Source organism: Budorcas taxicolor, chromosome 5 (genome assembly GCF_023091745.1).
Source record: "Budorcas taxicolor isolate Tak-1 chromosome 5, Takin1.1, whole genome shotgun sequence".
Classification (NCBI taxonomy): Eukaryota; Metazoa; Chordata; class Mammalia; order Artiodactyla; family Bovidae; genus Budorcas; species Budorcas taxicolor.
The window spans coordinates 131,636,797-131,650,759 of record NC_068914.1 but is presented as its reverse complement, the minus strand read 5'-3'; positions in this window follow the sequence as shown (position 1 = coordinate 131,650,759).

Below are 13,963 nucleotides of genomic sequence, written 5' to 3'. Positions count from 1 at the left end.
TTTTTCTCAGCATCAGTGTCTTTTCGAATAAGTCAGCTCTTCATATCAGGTGGCCAAAGTATTGGAGTTTCAGCTTTAGCATCAGTCCTTCCAGTGAACACCAGGGCTGATCTCCTTTAGGATGGACTGGTTGGATCTCTTTGCAGTCCAAGGGACTCTCAAGAGTCTTCTACAACACCGCAGTTCAAAAGCATCAATTCTTCAGCACTCAGCCTTCTTCATAGTCCAATTCTCACATCCATACATGACCACTGGAAAAACCATTGCCTTGACTAGACAGACCTTTGTTGACAAAGTAATATCTCTGCTTTTTAATATGCTGTCTAGGTTGGTCATAACTTTCCTTCCAAGGAGTAAGTGTCTTTTAATTTCATGGCTGCAGTCACCATCTGCAGTGACTTTGCTGCTGCTGCTGCTGCTGCTAAGTTGCTTCAGTTGTGTCCGACTCTGTGCAACTTTGGAGCCCCTCAAAATAATAAAGTCAGCCACTGTTTCCACTGTTCCCCATCTATTTGCCATGAAGTGATGGGACCAGATGCCATGATCTTAGTTTTCTGAATGTTGAGCTTTAAGCCAACTTTTTCACTCTCCTCTTTCATTTTTATCCAGAGGCTCTTTGGTTCTTCACTTTCTTCCATAAGGGTGGTGTCATCTGCATATCTGAGGTTATTGATATTTCTCCCGGCAATCTTGATTCCAGCTTGTGCTTCTTCCAGCCCAGCGTTTCTCATGATGTACTCTGCATATAAGTTAAATAAGCAACACCGAGGAAACCAGAATTGAAAGAGACACATGTACCCCAATGTTCATCGCAGCACTGTTTATAATAGCCAGGACATGGAAACAACCTAGATGTCCATCAGCAGATGAATGGATAAGAAAGCTGTGGTACATATACACAATGGAGTATTACTCAGCCGTTAAAAAGAATTCATTTGAATCAGTTCTGATGAGATGGATGAAACTGGAGCTGATTATACAGAGTGAAGTAAGCCAGAAAGAAAAACACCAATACAGTATACTAACACATATATATGGAATTTAGAAAGATGGCAATGACGACCCTGTATGCAAGACAGGAAAAAAAGACACAGATGTGTATAACGGACTTTTGGACTCAGAGGGAGAGGGAGAGGGTGGGATGATTTGGGAGAATGGCATTCTAACATGTATACTATCATGTAAGAATTGAATCGCCAGTTTATGTCTGAAGCAGGATACAGCATGCTTGGGGCTGGTGCATGGGGATGACCCACAGAGATGTTATGGGGAGGGAGGTGGGAGGGGGGGTTCATGTTTGGGAACACATGTAAGAATTAACGATTTTAAAATTAAAAAAAAAAAAGCAAATACGTAAAAAATTTAAACAGTATAAAAAAAAAAAGTTAAGCAGGGTGACAATATACAGCCTTGACGTACTGGTTTTCCTATTTGGAACCAGTCTCTTGTTCCATGTCCAGTTCTAACTCTTGCTTCCTGACCTGCATTCAGATTTCTCAAGAGGCAGGTCAGGTGGTCTGGGATTCCCATCTCTTTCAGAATTTTCCACAGTTTATTGTGATCCACACAGTCAAAGGCTTTGGCATAGTCAATAAAGCAGAAATAGATATTTTTCTGGAACTCTCTTGCTTTCTCCATGATCCAGCGGATGGTGGCAATTTGATCTCTGGTTCCTCTGCCTTTTTTAAAACCAGCTTTAGCATCTGGAAGTTCACCGTTCACGTACTGTTGAAACCTGGCTTGGAGAATTTTGAACATTACTTTACTAGTGTGTGAGATGAGTGCAATTGTGCGGTAGTTTGAGCATTCTTTGGCATTGCCTTTCTTTGGGATTGAAATGAAAGCTGATCTTTTCCAGTTCAGTGGCCACTGCTGAGTTTTCCAAACTTGCTGGCATATTGAGTGCAACACTTTCACAGCATCATCTTTCAGGATTTGAAATAGCTCAACTGGAATTCCATCACCTCCACTAGCTTTATTTGTGGTGATGTTTTCTAAGGCCCACTTGACTTCACATTCCAGAATGTCTGGCACTAGGTGATCACACCATCATGATTATCTGGGTCATGAAGATCTTTTCTGTACAGTTTTTCTGTGTATTCTTATCATCTCTTCTTAATATATTCTGCTTCTGTTATGTCCATACGATTTCTGTCCTTTATTGAGCCCATCTTTGCATGAAATGTTCCCTTGGTATCTCTAATTTTCTTGAAGAGATCTCTAGTCTTTCCCATTCTATTGTTTTTCGCTATTTATTTGCATTGATCACTGAGGAAGGCTTTCTTATCTCTCCTTGCTATTCTTTGGAACTCTCCATTCAGATGCTTATATCTTTCCTTTTCTCCTTTGCTTTTCACTTCTCTTCTTTTCACAGCTATTTGTAAGGTCTCCTCCGGCAGCCATTTTGCTTTTTTACATTTCTTTTTCTTGCGGATGGTCTTGTTCCCTGACTCCTGTACAATGTCACGAACCTCCATCCATAGTTTATCAGGCACTCTATCAGATCTAGTCCCTTAAATCTATTTCTCACTTCCACTGTATAAACATAAGGGATTTAATTTAGGTCATACCTGAATAGCCTAGTGGTTTTCCTTACTTTCTTCAATTTAAGTCCGAATCTGGCAATAAGGAGTTCATGATCTGAGCCACAGTTACCTCCTGGCCTTGTTTTTGCTGGCTATAGAGCTTCTCCATCTTTGGCTGCAATGAATATAATCAGTCTGATTTCTGTGTTGACCATCTGGTTATGTCCATGTGTAAAGTCTTCTCTTGTGTTGTTGGAAGAAGGTGTTTGCTATGATCAGTGCGTTCTCTTGGTGAAACTCTATTAGCCTTTGCCCTACTTCATTCTGTACTCCAAAGCCAAATTTGCCTGTTACTTCAAGTGATTCTTGACTTCCTACTTTTGCATTCCAGTCCCCTATAAAGAAAAGGACATCTTTTGGGGGTGTTACTTCTAGAAGGTCTTGGAGGTCTTCATAGAACCATTCAACATCAGCTTCTTCAGCATTACTGGTCAGGGCATAGACTTGGATTACTGTGATATTGAATAGTTGGCCTTGGAAATGTACAGAGGTCATTCTGGCGTTTTTTTAAAAATATAAATTTATTTATTTTAACTGGAGGCTAATTACTTTACAATATTGTATTGGTTTTGCCACATATTGACAAGAATTTGCCATGGTTGTACATGTGTTCCCCATTCTGAACACCCCTCCCACCTCCCTCCCCATACCATCACTCTGGGTCATCCCAGTACACCAGCCCCAAGCATCCTGTATCATGCATCGAACCTGGACTGGCAATTAATTTCACATATGATGATATACATGTTTCAATGCCATTCTCCCAAATCATCCCATCCTCTCCCTCTCCCACAGAGTCCAAAAGACTGTTCTATACATCTGTGTCTCTTATGCTGTCTCGCATACAGGGTTACCGTTACCATCTTTCTAAATTCAATATATGTGCATTAGTATACTGTGCTGGTGTTTTTCTTTCTGGCTTACTTCACACTGTGTAATAAGCTCCAGTTCCATCCACCTCATTAGAACTGATTCAAATGCATTCTTTTAATGGCTGAGTAATACTCCATTGTGTATATGTACCACAGCATTCTTATCTATTCATCTGCTGATGGACATCTAGGTTGCTTCCATGTCCTGCCTATTATAAACAGTGCTGCGATGAACATTGGGGTACATGTGTCTCTTTCAATTCTGGATTCCTCAGTGTGTATGCCCAGCAGTGGGATTGCTGGGTCATAAAGCAGTTCTATTTCCAGTCTTTAAGGACTCTCCACATTGTTCTCCATAGTGGCTGTACTAGTTTGCATTCCCACCAACAGTGTAAGAGGGTTCCCTTTTCTCCACACCCTCTCCAGCATTTATTGCTTGTAGACTTTTGCATCACAGCCATTCTGACTGGCGTGAAATGGTACCTCATTGTGGTTTTGATTTGCATTTCTCTGATAATGAGTGAGGGTGAGCATCTTTTCACGTGTTTGTTAGCCATCTGTATGTCTTCTTTGGAAAAATGTCTGTTTGATTCTTTGGCCCATTTTTTGATTGGGACATTTATTTTTCTGGAATTGAGCTGTAGGAGTTGCTTGTATATTTTTGAGATTAATTATTTGTCAGTTGCTTCATTTGTTATTATTTTCTCCCATTCTGAAGGCTGTCTTTTCACCTTGCTTATAGTTTCCTTTGTTGTGCAGAAGCTTTTAAGTTTAACTAGGTCTCATTTGTTTATTTTTGCTTTTATTTCCAGTATTCTGGGAGGTGGGTCATAGAGGATCCTGCTGTGATTTATGTCAGAGAGTGTTTTGCCTATGCTCTCTTCTAGGCGTTTTATATTTTCTGATCTTAGGTTTAGATCTTTAATCCATTTTGAGTTTATTTTTGTGTATGGTGTTAGAAAGTGTTCTAGTTTCATTCTTTTACAAGTGGTTGACCAGTTTTCCCAGCACCACTTGTTAAAGAGATTGTCTTTTCTCCATTGTATATTCTTGCCTCCTTTGTCAAAATCAGGTGTCCATAGGTGGGTGGATTCATCTCTGGGCTTTCTGTTTTGTTCTGTTGATCTGTATTTCTGTCTTTGTGCCGGGACCATACTGTCTTGGTGACTGTGGCTTTGTAGTAGAGCCTGAAGTCAGGCAGGTTGATTCCTCCAGTTCCATTCTTCTTTCTCAAGATTTCTTTGGCTATTCAAGGTTTTTGTATTTCCATACAAACTGTGAAATCTTTTGCTCTAGCTCTGTGAAAAATACTGTTGGTAGCTTGATAAGGATTGCATTGAATCTATAGATAACTTTGGGTAGTATACTCATTTTCACTATATTGATTCTTCTGATCCATGAACACGGTATATTTCTCCATCTATTAGTGTCCTCTTTGATTTCTTTCACCAGTGTTTTATAGTTTTCTACGTCTAGGTTTTTTGTTTCTTTAGATAGATATATTCCTTCTGTCGTTTTTGAGATTGCATCCAAGTACATCTCAATACAGTCTTGATGTACTACTTTTCCTATTTGGGACCAGCCTTTTGTTCCATGTCCAGTTCTAATTGTTGCTTCCTGACCTGCATACAGGTTTCTCAAGAGGCAGGTCAAGTGGTCTGCTATTCCCATCTCTTTCAGAATTTTCCACAGTTTATTGTGATCCACACAGTCAAAGGCTTTGGCATAGTCAATAAGCAGAAATAGATGTTTTTCTGGAACTCTATTGCTTTGTTGATGATCCAGCAGATGTTGGCAATATGATCTCTGGTTCCTCTGCCTTTTCTAAATCCAGCTTGAATATCTGGAAGTTCACAGTTCATGTATTGCTGAAGCCTGACTTGGAGAATTTTGAGCATTACTTTACTAGCATGTGAGATGAGTGCAATTGTGTGGCAGTTTCAGACTGCTTCCAAATAGGGAAAGGGGTATGTCAAGGCTGTATGTTGTCACCCTGCTTATTTAACTTATATGAGAGCTGGACTGTGAAGAAAGCTGAGCGCTGAAGAATTGATGCTTTTAAACTGTGATGTTGGAGAAGACTCTTGATAGTCCCTTGGACTGCAAGGAGATCCAACCAGTCCATCCTAAAGATCAGTCCTGGGTGTTCTTTGGAGGGACTGATGCTAAAGCTGAAACTCCAATACTTTGGCCACCTCATGTGAAGAGTTGATTTATTGGAAAAGACCCTGATGCTGGAAGGGACTAGGGGCAGGAGGAGAAGGGGATGACAGAGGATGAGATGGCTGGATGGAGTCACTGACTCAATGAACACCAGTTTGAGTGAACTCTGGAGGTTGGTGATGGACAGAAGGGCTTGGTGTGCTGTGATTCATGGGGTCACAAAGAGTTGGACATGATTGAGCGACTGAACTGAACTGAATGCAGAGTACAACATGAGAAACACTGGGCTGGATGAAGCACAAGCTGGAATCAAGATTGCTGGGAGAAATATCAATAACCTCAGATATGCAGATGACACCACCCATGGCAGAAAGTGAAGAAGAACTAAAGAGCCTCCTGATGAAAGTAAAAGAGAGTGAGAAAGTTGGCTTAAAGCTCAACATTCAGAAAACTAAGATCATGGCATCTGGTCCCACCACTTCATGGCAAATAGATGGGGAAATAGTGGAATCGGTGGCTGACCTTATTTTGGGAGGCTCCAAAATCACTGCAGATGGTGACTGCAGCCATGAAATTAAAAGACACTTACTCCTTGGAAGGAAAGTTATGACCAATCTAGACAGCAAATTAAAAATGAAGAGATGGTAGTTTTCCAACAAAGGTCTGTCTAGTCAAGGCTATGGTTTTTCCAGTAGTCATGTATGGATGTGAGAGTTGGACTGTAAAGAAAGCCGAGTGCTGAAGAATTGATGCTTTGAACTGTGGTGTTGGAGAAGACTCTTGAGAGTCCCTTGGACTCCAAGGAGACCCAACCAGTCCATCCTAAAGGAGATCAGCCCTGATGTTCACTGGAAGGACTGATGCTAAAGCTGAAACTCCAATACTTTGGCCACCTGATGCAAAGAAATGACTCATTTGAAAAGACGCTGATACTGGGAAAGATTGAGGGCAGGAAGAGAAGGGGATGACAGAGGATGAGATGGTTGAAAAGCATCACCAACTCAATGGACATGAGTTTGCGTAAACTTTGGGAGTTGGTGAGGGACATGTAGGCCTGGAGTGCCACAGTCCATGGGGTCGCAAAGAGTTGGACACGACTGTGTGGATGAACTGACTGACATCTCAATAGGTACACATAAACGCATTTGTAAGTAGCAACAGTCACCCATGGTAACAATTCTCAAAAAAATCTAGCAATAGAATACAAATTTTTCATTCTGGTAAGTGGCATATACCAAACAAACAGACTAGAGCTAGCATCATATTAATCCTGAAGGATGAAATGTTTTTATTTAAGATCAGGAATAAGGCAAATACATCTATTCTCTGCATTTCTATTCAACACTATGCTTGTAGTTGAAGCCAACTCAATAAGGCAAGAATAAAATTAAAGGCATTCTTTTAATTGAATTCTTTAAAATTAAAAGTGTATTGAAAAAAATAAATACATGTGTCTTTATTTTCAGATGACACTAAAGTGTTATCTTTATGGAAAAACAAAATGAACTTCATAAAAGTTAAAATTCCTTTATTTTCAAGAGACATCATTAATAAAATGAAAAAATAATTCAGACAAGGAAAAATATTTGCAAATCTGAGAAAGGATATGCATAAAAAATAATTTTTTTAAAATCTAAGAACTCAATAATTAGAGGAAACATTCCTCACTCCAAATGTACAATGCAAAAGATTTTAATAGACATTTCACCAAAGGAGATATATAAGAGACTAACAAACTCTGAAAATATACTTAGTCATTAGGGAAATGAAAACTCCATAGAGATATTATTATACATTCTCTAAGAGGGATATTTTTATTTCTTTTTATATCATTTTTTATTGTGGTAAAAACCATATCACATGAGCTATACCCTCTTCACAGAGTTTTAAGTATATGGTATAATATTGCTAACTATAGATGCAATGTTGCATGAAAGTTCTCTAGAACTTTTTAACTTCATACCCATTGAGAAGATGGATACTTTTAAAAAGATTAACAATACTAATTGTCATGGAGTATGTGAAGAAACAATCACATAATTATGTTGGGTGTGTAAAATGGTATAGCTACTTTGCAAAATAGTTTTAGTAGTTTCTTAAAAGGAAAATATTACCATGTGAATCAGCAATCTGCACACAAATGTTTATAGAGTCATTATTCAAAATAGCTAAGGGCCTGCTGCTGCTGCTGCTGCTGCTAAGTCGCTTCAGTCGTGTCCGACTCTGTGTGACCCCATAGATGGCAGCCCACCAGGTTCCCCCGTCCCTGGGATTCTCCAGGCAAGAACACTGGAGTGGGTTGCCATTTCCTTCTCCAATGCATGAAAGTGAAAAGTGAAAGTGAAGTTGCTCAGTCGTGTCTGACACTTAGCAATCCCATGGACTGCAGCCTACCAGGCTCCTCCATCCTAAACCAACCCAAATATACATTAATAAATTAATGAATTAATAATCAAAATGTGTTAAATGCATGCAATGGAATGTTATTCAACAATAAAAAGGAGCAAACTACTGATAAATGCAATAACAGATGTCTCTAAAATATTTACTAAATGAAAGAAACCAGACATAAATAACTGAATATTGTATTGTTTCATTTATATAAAATACAAATGCATTTATTAAAACTTTATTTACATAAACTTTATTATTTCATTTATATAAACATCATTTAAGTAAAGTTTCCATAAAAGGCCAAACTATAGAGACTGAAAGCAGATTCATGGTTGTCTGGGGTTAAGACTGAGAGCCAAGGTTGACTCCTGGAAGTAGGAAATTTGGGGGATCTATAAAAATATTATAAAACTGGACTTTGTTAATGGTTTCACAACAATAAATTTTACTAAAATTCATTGAACTGTACATTTACAATGGGTAAATAGTGTGGTACATAAAGTAGCCCAAAATATAACTTAAAAATATATTAGAATCCAATTCTGTTTTAACCTTTAAGATAAAGTGTAATATTCATCTCCCACAGAGACCTTAGGTGGCTTGTCTATTAAATAGCAATAGCAGTAATAAGCCTGTCAAGCTATTAACAATCAGAGCAAAGAGGACTGGAAATGTCCTCATGTGCAACAACAATTTACTTGGCCTGACACTTCCTGCCCTACTAAACTACTAACAACAACCTTATTGATGTGAAAACGTTAGTTAAATTGGGCCTGAAAAATATAAGAACTTACATAGTTTAGCACATTCTAGTGATATCTAGAACTGGAGACTTTGTTGTTAAATCCAAATGTAAAATCTGTGTCATGGTGCTGAAACACAAAGATAAAGAAAAATATTCTAAAAGAAGCTAGAAGGTATAAAACAAGTTAAAATCATACATAATATGACTATATTGTTAGCAAAATCCTCATCAAACACAAAGTAAACTAGAAGACAATGGAATAACATATTTTAAACGTTAAAGACTAAAAAGCTATATTTCTATATCCAGTGAAACATATTTCAAAAATGAAGATGAACTACAGACATTTTCAGATAAACAAAAGCTGAGAGATTTTACTGCCAGCACTATTAGAAAAGCTAAAGGAATTTTCGTCAAGCTGTGAGAAATGATACCAGTTCTACAGGAAGAATAATAAACCATGAAATTAGTAAATGGGGGTAAATATGCAAAGTATATTTTAATATGCCAATTTCTTTGAAAGACAAAGTGAAACAACAATATTGCATTGCAAGGTTTTGTAATTGTATTGCATAAAATACATGGTAAAAATATACATATTGTCTTCATGTCAGTCTGAGCAGCTAAAACAAAGTACTACATCTGGGTGGCTCATAAACAACAAAAATTTATTTCTCATATTTCTGTAAGCTAGAAGTCTCAGATCAGGGCACCAGCATGATCAAGTTCTTGCGAGGCCTCTCTTTGAGGTTTCAAATTTCTGATTTCTAGTTGTGTCCTCAAATGATAGAGAACAGAGAAAGGAAGCAAATTCTTTGGTGGTTCTTCTATATACACTAATTTCATTTATGAGGACTCCACAGTCATGACCTCATTGAATCCTAATTCAAGCCCTAAATCAAAAGCCTTACATCCTAATACCATCACATTGTGGGATAGAATTTCAATGTTTGAATTTGGGGGGGACATAAACTCTTATTTCAAAACACACGAAAATATGAATAAAAAGACAGGAGAGAGAGTAAAGTGACTTTGTTGTTGTTCAGTAGCTTAGTTTTGTCCAACTCTTTGCGACCCCATGGACTTCAGCATGACAGGCTTCCCTGTCCTTCACCATCTCCAAGAGCTTGCTCAAACTCAAGTCCATTGAGTTGCCAATGCCATCTGACCATCTCGTCCTCTGTCATCCCCTTCTCCTCCTGCCTTCAATCCTTCCCAGCATCAGGGTCTTTCCTAATGAGTCGGCTCTTCACATAAGGTGGCCAAAGTATTGGAGCTTCAGCTTTAGCATCAGTCCTTCCAGTGAATATCCAGGGTTGATTTCCTTTAGGTTTGACTGGTTTGCAGGCCAAAGGACTCCAGAAAATCAATGCTTTGGCTCTGTACAAACCTGGTGAGGCCGGGACAGTTTCTCCTCATGACACCTGCCAGGCAAGGCCTTGAATTACCTATGGTTGGGGCATAAAGGATTAGACAATTGTTTGGCCTGGACTCAGATTCCTCAGTGTACGTAGTTTACAAAAGAATTGCAAAGTATATAAGGATAAGTTTTATAGAACTAAAAATAAATGGGATACACTTGGAAACTTTAAAACTGCTTTTTTCTGTAACTGAAAGAGCAAATAGGTAAAGTGTGAGTAAGGATACACTTGACCAAGTAAACAGTTTTAGTGTACTCCTGCCAACAACTGTGCTCATGCACACTGGGCTATCAAACCAGATTCAATAAACTTCAAAAAATTTAAATCACGCACAGCATATTTCCTGATCATGAGAGAATTAAATTAGAAAGAGATAGCAAAAACATATTAGTAAACCTTTCATATATTTGGAAATTGAAATGTATATGTCTAAAACCCATGAACTAAAGAAGAGTCACAAGGTAATTAGAAAATATTCTGAATTAAATGGTAATACAAGCATGTAGTTGTTGTTGTTCAGTTGCCCAGTCATGTCCATCTCTTTGCAACTCCATGGACTACAGCATGCCAGGCTCCCCTGTCCATGGAATTTTCCATGTAAGAATACTGGAGTGGGTTGCAGTGCCCTTCTCCAGGGAATCTTCCCAACCCAGAGACTGAACCCAGGTCTATGTCTAATGCATTGGCAGGCAGGTTCTTTACCACTAGTGCCACCTGGAAAGCCCGTGATAAAGAGTAATACTTGTTAATTCCATAGACATAAGCTCCTTTCTGCACTTATTTTGCTGTAAAATATTGTTGTTGTTCAGTCACCAAGTTGTGTCTGACTCTGCAACCCCATGAACTGTGCAGCATGCCAGGCTTCCCTGTCCTTCACTATATCCCAGAACTTGCTCAAACTCATGTCCATTGATTCAGTGATGCCATCCAACCATCTTGTCCTCTGTCATCCCCTTCTCCTCCTGCCTTCAATCCTTCCCAGCAACCAGGTCTCTCCTAATGACTTGGCTCTTCACATCAGGTGCCCAAAGTATTAGAGCTTCAGCTTCAGCATCAATCCTTCCAATGAATATTCTGGGTTGATTTCCTTTAGGATTGACTGGTTTAATCTCTTTGCTGTCCAAGAGACTCTCAAGAGAGTCTTCTCCAGCACCACAGTTCAAAAACATCAATTCTTTGGTGCTCAGCCTTCTTTATAGTCCAACTCTCACATACATACATGACTACTGGAAAAACCATAGCTTTAACTATATGGACCTTTGTCAAGAAAGTAAGGTCTCTGCTTTTTAATACATTGTCTAGCTTTGTCATAGCTATTCTTCCAAGGAGTGTCTTTTAATTTTGCGGCTGCAGTTACCATAAAATATGTCCATGGTCAAAAGGATGCTGTGTGTTATATATACCAATATGGTACATAAGTCGTTCTGTAGATGGTGATGTATGTAATATATGCATAAGCCATAGATAGATGGTGGTGATAGCAGGAGCACTGAGGACAGTAAAGACAAATCCAGAATGAATATCTACTTCAATGAGAACAAACTGCTGCACCTCCATGATGGAAAGCACTGAAAGCACTCGACCTTTTAAGGCATTAACTGCCCCCACATCAGTCTTAACCTTTATAAGAGATCGAGACAAAACAGTATGTTGCACAGATATCATGACTCTCTTTTCTCAGTTCTTGATAGTCTTCTATATACAAAGTTCTTTTAGTGACAGGTATGGAGTTTGTACATACAATCAATTATTTGACTTTCACCACTGCTGGGTGCCCAAACATTAACAGCATAGACCAATATAAAACCATTTCCAAACAGATCAGTAATTCACCTGGTGTGATGTTAATTACAGCAGACTCACCAAAGGAACACTCATGCTCCATTCTTACTGTGCCCTCTTCCTCTACACACAAAGGTCAGAATCCTCTTGTTCGAAGGATATCTTGAGACCAATAAACTCTTGATTATTTTGTAACATAATTTTTTATTTCATTGTTTATGATGAAAAAGTTATCAAATATTGAGGCTGATTTTTTAATTCATGCCTGGAAACCATGACTCTTGTGGAGGACAGAAATTAACTTTCTGTTCACATGAAAGAGTTAACAAAGTATTTGTTTTCCTATATTTTCAAAATTCTAGAAACTAGTTAATAAGTCTCAGAATCACACATTAAGCATTAGGAGATATGGCCTCAATTTCTTTCTATGGTTTCCTGATCACCCACAATGAACTTCACAGATTTAATTCAATCATCCTATGTGTTTAGACCTTTATCATCAAGAATCTGGAGAAGGCAATGGCACCCCACTCCAGCACTCTTGCCTGGAAAATCCCATGGACGGAGGAACCTGGTGGGCTGCAATCCATGGGATCACTAAGAGTTGGACACGACTGAGTGACTTCACTTTCACGCATTGGAGAAGGAAATGGCAACCCACTCCAGTGTTCTTGCCTGGAGAATCCCAGGGACGGGGGAGCCTCATGGGCTGCCATCTATGGGGTCGCACAGAGTCGGATACGACTGAAGCAACTTAGCAACAGCAGCAGCAGCAGCAGCATCAAGAATCTAACTGTATATCCAAATAATAATTTTTCAAGCAAAAATACAGTCTGTGACATGTAATTACCCTTCACTTCGGTTTAGGAATTCTTGAGTAATTAATGCCTTTGGACTCTTAATATCTGCTTTTGAAGGCTTAAATCGAAATAATGTAGAACAGCAGGGTTCAGTAATACCTAGATTTTTTTACTTAATGATAGTTGGTGAAAACAAGCAAGATCTATTTTTCTCATGTGATCTGAGAATAGATTAGAGTAACCCACATTTATGCTGGAGCTCTGTCCTTTTCTCCCAAATGATTCAGCTAAACCTCATGAAGATTTAACATTAGGTAATAGAATGTCCTTTCCTAAAATAGCTACAGTCCATAAAGCTGTTATGTGAGAATGAAGTCAGAGAATTAATAAGGAGAACTGCACAAAGCACCTGGTCATTTCTGAGGCGAAGTGCATGGTAATGGATGGACCAAGGTCATTTTTCCTGGTATCTTTCCCTCTTGAAAAAGTGGCAGAACGGGAGCACCAGAGCTCAAGGGAAAATGGGAGTTTGAAGCAGTTATCTAAATAATTCAGGCAAGAAGGCATACTTAGGCTTGTCCAAGTCCCTGAATTATTTTGAACCTTGTTGGAAATTTTTTAATGTATCACAAGGACACACATACTGATACTGAATTATTGCATTAAGGAAAAATGTTATCCCTGGAAAAACTAGGCTCATGTACATACACCATGTTAAATAAATACTCAGTTTTCTTTCTACTTTATGTTGCCCAGTAGATAGTAACTTTCACTGGCATAAGAAGTTCGAATAATGTCCTTGTATCCTAGACACAGCATTTGTAATTCTGTATTTCTAAAGTAATTTTCTCACTAAATAGCATTGAGTTTGTAGCCAGAAGGAAAAAAACAAAACAAAACAGTGTAGCTGATATGCATACAAAAATAAAGGAAGAAAAGAAAATAGAATTACCCAAATGCTTCTGGGAAATAAAAAGACTTCACAAGCTATACCAAAAAACATTTTATTCACAGAGTACATTTCCAAAATTTCTCCAAGTAAGGGAGGTAGAGAAATTGAAACTTACTGAAACTTCTCAGTACCAGCCATAATTACAATGAACATAGCAAAGAAAAAGACATGTTTTAACAGCAAACCTCCTCCTATGACATTGCATTTAAATTCTGTGGAAACAACAACTCAGCAGAACCAACAGAGATA